The 10,758-nt window shown below is 38.8% G+C and overlaps 1 protein-coding gene and 1 long non-coding RNA gene across 2 annotated transcripts in view; one reads left to right on the top strand and one right to left on the bottom strand.

The window, feature by feature from the left end:
- NIP7 (nucleolar pre-rRNA processing protein NIP7) overlaps window positions 1-10,758 on the top strand; it is a 60,551-nt gene that overhangs the window by 33,731 nt on the left and 16,062 nt on the right. The gene's annotated exons all lie outside the window — the stretch shown is intronic.
- On the bottom strand, window positions 7,537-10,474 carry LOC148757594 (uncharacterized). The gene is made up of 2 exons (XR_016022230.1): window positions 10,336-10,474; window positions 7,537-7,720 (listed from the first exon to the last, which is right to left on the bottom strand). It is a non-coding gene; the product is annotated as an uncharacterized LOC148757594 (long non-coding RNA).

Raw genomic sequence — 10,758 nt, 5'->3', positions numbered from 1 at the left:
TGAAATTTAATTTCATGCCCACCAGCAAACTGTATGTAGGGTCATTCTTAGGGCTGCCTCCCATTTATTATATAATTTGCATCATGATTTTCTAGATACAGAACAGCTGACTACATATTCTTATGACTGCACAGGATACCTTCCTTGAGTTCTTTTGTCCCTTTCTATCCTTGTAGGTATGCCTGGAGAGGACTTAAAAAAAAAAAATCATGGTCCCTTCTCTCCTTCTCCAGGTGCTTTCTTGTCCAACCCCAGTTCTAAATCCACTCCCAGCCTCCATCTTGCTGCACACATTCCTGAACCTTACTTTCTTCTTTGCATTTCTGTGATGGGTTTGCCACATTGACCTTGGAGAGTCCATTGCCTACTCCTTCACTGGGTGCATTGTTGTCCATATCTTCCACAGGCAGGGGAGAGAGGGAGTAAGGGGCATTGCCAGCAGGTTGGTTGGGCGTGGAGGGAGTATAGGAAGGAAGTGGGGACAGAGGATGTGAGTCGTCTACAGGTATCTCTGATGCGCTTGGAATTCACTGCCCAGTACCTGGGCCAAATAGAGAAATCTCAGTTCTGGTGGGTAGGCATGCCCCCTCCCTGAGAGGCCCGGTAACTGGTCTATCTTCAAAGGTTGTCCTACCAGCCTCACCGGACTAGAACCAGCAAAGAACTACATCAGGGCCACTAAAGGACAACACAGGAGGGCAAATGGCAGCACCACTGAAACTGTGAAATCACATGCTGGACACTTGAATTAATTAGACATGGACCTTATTCTGTACAATATCCTGGTCTGACAAAATCTCCATGTGGTGGACATTCCAGAGTAGACGTAGAGGCCTCTCAGTCAGACAGGTTTTTGGTGATTGTGGCTGCTTTGCAATCCCAGCTTGCCTGCCTTAACAAGGAGCCATTACCTGCCTCAAATCCGGACTCTTCCACTTGCTAGTTGTATAACCTTGAGCAAGTTACTTAACCATCTCTGTGCCTCTGTTTCCTCAACCGTCAAGCACAAATAATAGCGGTACCCCATGGGGATTATATGAAAATGAAATGAATTACTATTTCCAATGCCCTTAGTACAGGGCTTGGCTCATTGTAAGGACTCAGTAAGTGTAAGCTACTTTTATTAGCTCATCCAGTGCCTGCCCTAAAAGTCTTTTATTTTCTTCTCCATTAAACTTCTACTTTTTTAAAGGTATAACTTACATGAAGTATATAAATATTAAGTGTAAAGCCTGATGAGTTTTCTCCCCATTTTTTCAAAGATCCACCATCATACATGGTTGTCCCAACATCGCTCTTCCTTACCACAAATACCCAGCTCTTAACCTAAGGAATCTGTTTTGAGGAATTTCAATGTTTCATGCCCTATCCCTGGGCACCAGCAGGAGGCAGTGTGGTATAGGGGAAAAACCATGGTCCGCTTGTTGAAGATCAAAAGGCTTATCCTGGCCTAACAACTTCCCGGCTTAGGTAAGAACTTAACCTTTAGGAGTTTTCCCCATCTGCTAAATGGGAAAGACTATGAAATGGACAAATTATGATGAAATGAAATAAGACCTGTAAACAAAGCCTGACACATGTCAATTGAATTGGCAAGTTTTCAAAAAATAATAATACCCAGTATCAGGGAGAGTGCTGTGAAACAGGCACTTTCAGCCTGTGCTAGTGAGAGTATAAATCTGTATAACATTTCCAGAGAGCAACTCAGAAACAAAACAAAAGAAATAGCAAGACATAAAAATTCCATTTTTAAGATATTTGTCCTATGGAAATAATCATAAATGAGCATCAAGATTTAAGTACAAGGATTTTTATCACAGCGTTACTTATAAAATACAAAAAGTTAGAATGGAAAAGATCTGACAATGAAATTATTAAATAAGCCATGGTGTATTCACAGTAAGGAATTGTATTTTGTGATAAAAATTATGCCCTCATAAAAATAAACAAACAAGTACATAATTACATATCCAAAGATTATTTAATGCTCAAGATATAATTAGGTAAGAAAAAGGACAGAAACATATAATGTGACCACAAATTTATGGAAATAATAATCATAAAAATATTTTGAACACTTACTTTTTATCACTATGCTAGGGTGCTTTACATTTGTTTTTGTTTTTCCCCTTTTTTCACCTCCCCCAACTCCGGTTCAAGCCGTTGTTTCTCAGTCTAGTTGTGTAGGACACAGCTCCCTGGCCCTGCTGGTATTATGAGCCTTGTGGGCTGGGCTTCTCACCCCCCCACCCCCCCACCCCCCCCACCCTGCAGTCCGTCGCCAGTCATCGGTTGGCTGCTCACAGCAGTACCTTTGTTATTTCATTTAATCTTCACTAAAATCCTACAAAAGAGGTTTTATTGTCCCAATTTCACAGATGAATAACCTGAGGGTCCAGGAGGTTAAGTGACTTGCCCAAGACGTCACGATAAATACATGTCTGAATCAGAGTTTAGATCCAGATGTGTTTGATATTAACCTAGATAGAATGACAAGAGATTTAAAATTTTTCTTCCTTAGACTTTTCTATGTTTTTCTAATTTTCTGTAATAAGTAGTGGGAAAAGTCTCCAATAAATGTTATCCTTTTTGAAGCTTTAGCATGATATCTGACTCATAGAAGAGACTAGAGATCACCAGAGTCTAACAACTTCCTGTCTAGGACGGAGCATTTCCTGTCATATGTTACATGAATTAACTTACATGGTGCACCAACTAACATTTTAAAAATATTAATAACAACCAACTTTTAAAGACATGCATTTGAAATATGTATATATCAATCAAGCCTGTTATTACTTGGATGTTATTGCTCAGGACAAAGCTTAAGTAAGTACTTAGGTTAAAAAAGAGTTACATAAAGAAAAGTGTGATGTAAGCATAGGTGGCCTGTAAATATACCAAAAATCGTGAAGGTGACATGTGAGTGCTGGAAGTCGAGGAAACACTGTTCTGGCACCTTTGGGAGGAAGAAGGACTGGAGGTTCCCCAGGTTTTTGATTCAGCACAGGAACATTTGTGTCTCACACACACCTTAGCTGGTACCTCTCAAATCCCCCAAGTGAAAATTCTCTGTGATCAGCAGCGACAGTTACAGAAATTCTATAGAGGAGGGCTTTGAGGTGGGAGCAGGAGACAATCTGATGGGAAGGTTAAGCGAGGGCATTGTCTTGAAGCGAAGTGCACCAAGTGTTGGATGCTAGCTTGAGAAAACGTCAGTAGTCTGTAGCGAAGAGTGGAGGAAGGGACTGTGGGAAATAATGGGAGACTTAAACTCCAAAGCTTTGGCTTTACTTCTCCAAAGCTGGTTCTTACCTATGCTGGTCAGAGACTCAAAAATGGTCTTGTCCTTCATGAGCATTTTGCTCTACCTTTGTTGAGGTGCTACTTGATGAGTCAAAGCTCTGTAGGTTCTAGAAGCACAAATATATTATAGATAAAACACTAATATTGCCTTCAAGGAGTTTAAGGTCTAGATGGAGGACCAACATGTAAAAATAATGACACTGTATTTTGATTTTGAGCTATGGTTGTGTATTACTTCTATTGCCCTTCTCCCGGCTTTCAAATAAATACTCCTAAGATAGTCTTTCCAAGCCAAAGTGATAAGGAATACATTAGGATTGTATGGGACAGTTAAAAGAATCTAGGCTAGGAGTCAGACATATCTGGGTTGGAATTCCATATCCACAGCACTCTAAACTGGACGTCTTCAAACTGAAATTACACATATCCCTGGACATGAAGCCTTTTTAAGGGGGAATCAAGCTTCATGTGTTATCTTTCTCAAAATGAATCTGCCCGGGAACATGCCAATGTCAGAGATCCTGCCAGTTTCCCTAGCGCAGTTATCTGTCTCCCACTTTGCAAAAGATAAGGCAGACCATCTGAGTCTTACTGTGGTGTGTATTATGACGGGAGACACTGAGTTGGATGCAAATAAAGGCATAATCCAAAAGACTAATATCCCATTAACTACTCCTTCATTCATTTCAGTAAGTGGCGAATTTCAAAGGAAATAATTTTAAGCTACTTTGATTGATATTATTCGTACCGTGTTTCCCCGAAAATAAGACCTAGCTGGACCATCAACTCTAATGCATCTTTTGGAGCAAAAATTAATATAAGACCCGGTATTATATTATATTATACCCGGTTTTATATTAAAGTAAGACCGGATCTTATATTAATTTTTGCTCCAAAAGATGCATTAGAGCTGATGGTGCGGCTAGGTCTTATTTTTGGGGAAACATGGTATATAACTAACAATTATAATGCTAACTTAAGCCCAAAGAAAATTGTTGATGTTTACAGCCTTATGGTCATAGTATGTATTTTAAGATTTTAAAAGTCATATATTGTTGCAAAATAATAGGGTGATGAAGAATATATTTCACCACATAAAATATTTCAAACGTAAAAATATATTATGTTAGAGTGGTATTTGGTAGGAGATACGGATTTCAAGGAGAAAAAGAATGACTTAAAATGTGTAAGTGTTCAAGAAGGGCTTGTCCATACCTTTTTATTTTTAAATGGATAATAGTAGATATCAAATCATTATGGTATTTATATTTCATTAGATTTATTTAGGACAGTTATATAACAGTTTATTTTTTTTAATGTAATGTGCCAGAAATGACATCTTTTACATCTAGTTAAATTCATGACAAATCACCCCAGAAGGTTCTCTTATGCCATTTTCAAATCAATCACCGTCTCCCAACTACTGTTCGGGTTTTGAACATCTTAGTTTTGTCTGTTCTTGAATTTCATATAAACAGAATTATATAGTAGGTACTTTTTGTGTCTGATTTATTTGCATAACAAAGGTTTTGAGATTCATTCATGTCATCCCTTTTTATTGCTGAGTAGAGTTAGAGTGTATAAAAATCCACAATTTATTTATCCGTTCTCCATTGATATTTGGGCTGTTTCCAGTTTGGGGCAATTACAAATAAGGCTGCTATGAGCATTCTTGTTCAAGTGAAAAAAAAAGTGAATACAGCCACCCCCCACCTTATCTGTGGTTTTGCTTTTTGGGGTTTCAGTTAACCGCAGTCCAAAAATAGTAAATGGAAATTACATAAATAAACAAATCATAAGTTTTAAATTGCACGCCATTCTGAATAGTGCCATGAAATCTTGAGCCGTCCTGCTCCATCCCGCCTGGGATCTGAATCATTCCTTTGTCCAGCGTCTCCACACTGTATCCACTACCCACCCATTAGTCACTTAGTCAGTAGCCATCTTGATTATCAGATCTACTGTTGTGGTATCACAGTGCTTGTGTTCAAATAACCCTTATTTTACTTAATATGGCCCAAAAGCACAAGAGTAATGTTGCTGGCAATTCGGATGTGCCAAAGAGAAGCTATAAAGTGCTTCCTTTAAGTGAAAAGGTGAGTATAAGTACAATAAGATATTTTGAGAGAGAGAGAGCCCACATTCACATAACTTTTATTATAGTATATTGTTATAATTATTCTATTTTTATTATTGTTAATATCTTACTGTGTCTAATTTATAAATTAAACTTTATCATAGGTAGGTACATATAGAAAACATAGTATATATATTTGATCTGTTGGCTGTCCATGGGTTTGGTATTATCCGCGGTTTCAGGCCTCCACTGGGAATCTTAGAACGTAACCGCTGCAGATAAGGAAGGACTACTATAAGGTGAAAACTTTTAGATGTCAACTTTAAAATGTACAAGGGAATACACATTATTAGGCGGTAGTTTCTTTTCTTTTCCTTTTTATTGTGAAATATAACACACGTACAAAAGAATGCCAAACTGTTTTCCAAAGTATTTGTACCATTTAACACTGCTGCTTTAGCCTAATATTGCAACAATCTGATGAGCCTATGGTTATTTATATTTGTTGCAAATATCTTCTCTCACTCTCTGGTTTATCTATTATACTCTTTATGGAGTATATTTATGAACCAAAGTGTGCAACTTTAGAATAATTGAGTCTATCATTCTTTTCCTTTATTGTGAGTGGTGTTAAAGGCTTGTCTAATAAGTCCTTTCCTATTCATAAGCCCTGAAGATATCTTCATATATTATTTCCTAAAAAGCTGTAGAGTTTTGCCTGTGTGTGTGTGTGTGTGTGTGTGCGCGCGCGCGTGCGTGTATTTTACATTTAACTCTTTTATTCATCTGAATTTGATGTTTATATATGGCATGAAGTAGGGTCCAATTTCATTTTTTCCCCATATGGGTATCCAGTTATCACAGCACCATTTATTAGAAAGATTGTCTTCCACTCTCTCGTTATAAATTATGTGGCCATAGACGTGTGTGTCTGTTTCTAGGTATACACAATTTTTCAAAATTATTTTGTTGGAATGTGTAACTCCACTAAACAAATTGTGTGGTCTTTATCTAGTTATTTAACTTCTCTGAGTTCCCTGCATTGTTGGGAGAATAAAATGGGGTCATGCAGTAAAGCGGCTAGGGGCTCTGACATAATAAGCCTCAGGGAGCAGCAGTAGTTTTTGTGTGTGTGTGTTCTGTTTTTTCTGTTGTTATATTTCAAGTGCTGTGGAATACATGGAAACACCACCTGCTTTGGGGGTGGAACTGCCAGAGGATGTGACATCTGGGTGGGTCATGAATGACGGGAGAAATCTGTCATCTGTTTTTACAATTGGGATCTGTTGGCTGTCCATGGCGCATTTCCCATGTGGGTTTCATTTACATCATATTTTACCTGGATTACTAAGGTCCACAAGGAAAGGACTGTGCTGTGCCCCACATGTTGGCTTGTGGCGACCCCCAGTAGCAGTTGCTTAAGAAGACCTAGAATTGTGCTGGCTCCTTGTTTGTTGGACACATATACACGTCATGGAGGGCAGGGCTGGGTCTTTTTAAAATTCCTGCCACTGTAGTGCTGCAGGATTCCTGAGTTACACCCACACTTGGCTCCCTCCTCAAACCCCAGCTACCGGCCAACGTGCGCACACCAACAAACTCACCCACTCGCCCCCAGCACCATACCATCCACAGGAGTGGTGCAATCCATACCTCACCTTCTGTACAATCTTGCCTCTGGGGGAGAGAGCACGCATAGTAGGCACTTGATAAGCATCGGGTGAATAACAAATGAGTGACCACATCAAGGTTAGGATTTAGGAGCACATTCCCATTTGCTGCAGTGTAGCAAGAAATAGGTAGATTAAGTGGCCATATCCAGACCGGAGAGTGAATGGGAATCGCAGGGGTGGGCATGCAGATTCCCCCTCCCTCCCATTGAATTAGAACAGAGAAGAGATGTGCAGAGAGGAGCTATTTTAAATGAACCCTCTGCGAGATTCTGGTTTTGATGCCCAGTCAGCTATGGGAACAATAAAATTGAAAAAAACAACAGCACCTGGGTCCATTCTTCTTCAAAAGCACCAATTTGGCAGAACTTAATCAAAACAAAATTCACATGCCTTTGAACCTACACGTCTTCCTAGACTTTATCCTATGTCCCAAAATATAGGCACAAAGATATTCAAGGCAGCGTTTCTGAAACAGAGAAATATTTGAAACTAGGAAAATGTCCGTTCATTCAGTAAATGTTTTATTAAGCATGACAGGCATAGCTCAGAGACATTGCGGGTTTGGTTTCAGACCACTGCAAATAAAGTGAGTATCGCAATGAAGAGAGTCGTAATCCTTTTGCTTATGGAGGGTCTTGCCTTCAGTTTGTAAGAAATACAGCATCTGTGAAGAGCAATAAAGGGAAGTGCCATAGAACAAGTTATGCCTGTATTCCTATTACCAGACACAGCAGGGAGTACCAACAACAAAATAATAAATTAAGTCCCTACTCTTCTATAGATTTACATTTCAGTCCCTCAAAGGAGGACTGGATGAATAATTTATGATACACCCAAGCAATGCAATATTATCCGTCACATCAAAAGGGACAAGATTTGTAAATACAGACTGCTTTGAAAAGATGTTCAAGACATATTTCTAAAAAAAAAAAAGAAAGCTTTTGAATGTATTACCTATTCAAAATCAATAAGGAAAAAGAGAAATAAAGAAAAAAGAAAAAAAGTTACAAAACAATGCATATAGAATTGTCCTATTTGTGTATAAAAAATATATACACATAGACATACATATGTACATAAGTAGAAAAAACTGGAAGAATGTTCAAAAATTTAACAACAGTCATCACTGGGAAGTATGATTTAAAGGGGAAAAATTATGCTTTTCTCTTTATTCCCTTTTATGCTGTTTAAACTTTTTAACCTAAGAAAACATTACTTTTATAATTGTTTTGACCGTTAAAAAAAGTTCCATAGAACCTTGAGAGCCTGTGAGATTCTAAATTTCCAGCAGGGGGCAGCAGTGATTCTCAAATATTTCTGACGTCAACAAAGCTGAGGCTTCGTGTCCACAGGTTGCCAATTCCAGGCCCAAACACTGTACTTGGATCACCAGATTACAAAGGAAACAAAAAGCAATACCACAGAAAGCTTAAAATGCTGTAGGAATTGTTGTGACAAAACATTTCCTGTAAGCTCTTTCTTTATTAATATCTCTACATGAGTCTAAACTGCCTTTTACTTCTCTGGAGCTCAGTTTTCTTATTCATTAAAATCAGACTTTTTGATCAGAAATCTTAAAAGGTCTTTTTCCAGCTCTAAAATTCTATGGCTTTAAGAATCTAAGTCAGCATCAGGAAGAAACAAGCCCCAGTGCCCTCTGAAATTAATTGGCTTATCAAAGAATCTGCTTTACAACCCTTAGCTGATCAGGATGAATTATTACCCATTTATCTTTAGTGTAGATCAAAGAATACTTTTTGGGGGGAGGAGAGAAGGATGTTGGTATTTATTCAATTTGCTGATGGAGAAAAAGGAGAACTCTCCCACTCTATAAATTTTTAGCATGTGTGTAAATATCGTAGGTCTGGTGTTTAGAAATTACACACAGGCTTACGAAAGAATCTTTACTGGGTTGGCCAAATTAAACAGCAGGCAGTTGTAGAGAAATAAACACAAGTTAACATTTAACCACAAGTCCCCGTTTTGCTGCTTGGTCTTTCTGAATAGGAGGGGCCTAAGCGGGTCAGCAGGCTTCTGGCTACTCCAGTGAGGGAGACGCTGGGCTCCTCTGAGAACTCACCCACCTGCCGCTTTTATAAAGTATGTATTTAATGTATATATGTAAGCATTTAATATTTATATATTTAAGCGTCTGAATCATAAACTATTCCATCTACTTCATGCCCCAACAGCAGTTCTCTTTTCACGGATAACCCTTTATACATTGTGAAATTCATTTTTTTCTTGTAACATTGGTACAAGCTTACACAGCTAATAAGTGGTTGAAGCAGGATTCAAACCTATGACTGGCTCCAAGACCCTCACCCTTGACCATGGCACAGTGTAAAATGAGAGGACTCACTTCATCTACTTGTTATTTGGAAGAGGTTGAATATCTGCAAGGATAGTTGGGTATAAATGTATGAAGTGAATGATTGCTGTGTCACAAAGCTCCGTCTAGCTCCCATGTATTAAGCACTCACTATGTGGTAGTCTCTGTCAGGTGCTGGCGTAAGGGGGTCAAAAGATGAAATAGACTTGATCTTCACACTTTAAGAAACTTCTAGGTTTTGGAGGAGTGAGGAGCCAACAAGTCAGCAAACATAACATGTGAAAAATAATAGGCAAACACAAATAAAGAAGAAGAAATCAGGGCAGCATAGCAGGATGGTTAAATCCATGGGCTGTGGAGTCCAGTTCTTAGCTGTGGGATATCTAAGCCCTAGTTTTCTCATGTATAAAATGGGGATAGCCTCTATTCCGTATTTAATGCATTATTAAGTTGCTTAGCATTGAACCTGGCAGATGGAAAGACTTGTTAAAATGTTAATAACATTGTTTGATAAAGCGTAAGCAAAATCAGAATTCTGCGTACAACCACATTTCTGGGATGTTGACACCCCTTTCTGAAAATTTTCTGACTCTCCCAGCACCAAACACCCATTTTCTTGAGACTATTCTTCTTCCTGACATAGTTCTCTTTTGATCCTACTAGAATGTCTCCAGGAAAGAATGATGTGGCAAAGGGGCCCCAGCACAGGGAAAGGGAATAGACCTCGGCACAGGCAAATCAAGAGAATCAACCTGGAATGTGTGTTGGAAAATTTCTAGGACCCCTTTCCCAAGATTTTCATTCTGTTCCAAATTGAATTTCAATACATATTTTACTAATATTTTAATATAACTACAATCGTAGGAAGGATTTCACATGATTTTATCCTGCAATCAATTCCCTTCCCAACCAGCCTAGTTATTGTTTTCTCCCAAACACTGACTCACCTCTGTCATCCTCAGTCAAGGACATTGCTTTGATATGCTACAATGGCTGCTCCTTTCAGCTTCTAAGTCTTGGCATGAGGGCATGTGAGACCTTTCATCTGAAACCTTCTGTCTTCTGACAACCAAGTATAAACTAACACTTCTCTCCTCTAAAAACCAACTAAAAACTCACCTCCTTCTGGAAGCCTTCCCAACTGATTTCTTTACTTTTACTCTCTGTTCCTTGCCACAGATGGCAACTGGGGTTGTTGGAATGTAACCAGGAAAGTGTTCTTACATCTTTGTTATGTGTGTAAGTTCTGGTTCTTCCTATGGGGGACAGCATGAATTTGTGGAGAGAGCCAGCACCCTGGAATCTGGCATGAATTCATACAACAGCAGCACTTCTGAGTTCTCAAATTCATTCTGGCTGTCCTTTGTCAC

This window comes from Rhinolophus sinicus, chromosome 8 (assembly GCF_057876585.1).
Source record: "Rhinolophus sinicus isolate RSI-liver-muscle chromosome 8, RSI-T2T, whole genome shotgun sequence".
NCBI lineage: Eukaryota > Metazoa > Chordata > Mammalia > Chiroptera > Rhinolophidae > Rhinolophus > Rhinolophus sinicus.
Note: the sequence above shows the minus strand (reverse complement) of the source record. Positions and strands in the feature narration are given on the sequence as shown.